Source organism: Alligator sinensis, unplaced genomic scaffold (assembly GCF_000455745.1).
Source record: "Alligator sinensis unplaced genomic scaffold, ASM45574v1 scaffold149_1, whole genome shotgun sequence".
Taxonomy (NCBI): domain Eukaryota; kingdom Metazoa; phylum Chordata; order Crocodylia; family Alligatoridae; genus Alligator; species Alligator sinensis.
In genome coordinates, this window is record NW_005842823.1 from 259,734 (window position 1) to 260,098 (window position 365).

At 76.7% G+C, this 365-nt stretch overlaps 1 protein-coding gene across 2 annotated transcripts in view; it reads left to right on the plus strand.

Moving 5' to 3' along the window:
• The window catches only part of PPP1R1A (protein phosphatase 1 regulatory inhibitor subunit 1A), a 12,819-nt gene that overhangs the window by 613 nt on the left and 11,841 nt on the right, over positions 1-365 (plus strand). Inside the window, exon 1 of one of the 2 annotated variants that reach the window (XM_014525534.2) lies at positions 7-32. The exons of the other annotated variant lie outside the window; for it this stretch is intronic. The gene's annotated coding sequence lies outside the window, so the exon portion shown is untranslated. Of the gene's footprint in view, positions 1-6; positions 33-365 lie in introns of those variants that run through there. 2 annotated transcript variants of the gene reach the window in all.

Genomic DNA, 365 nt, shown 5'->3' on the forward strand with positions numbered 1-365 from the left:
AGCCGCACCTGGACCCGGAGGCGGCCGAGCAGGCGGGACCGGGGCCGGGGCCGGGGCCGGGCGTGGGGCGAGCATCCCCGGCCCGGGGGTCGTGGGCGATCCGGGCTGCTGTGCCCCCCCCACGCCTGGGCACGGCAAGGGGGGGCAAAGCTGGCACTTGCCCCCCATTTCCCAGCCCGGACTGGGGGGTGGGGGTCACTCAAGGACAGAGCCGGTGCCCCTGCCCTGCTGCCCGGTGCGGGGAGGCTGCAGGCAGGCTCAGCAGGCGGGCAGAGGGGTGGAGGGTTATGCCAAGCGCACGCGACCCTGCCACCGGAGTGCACCCGGCCACCCCATGCAGGAGCACGCGGCGGTGGGCTCCCCTC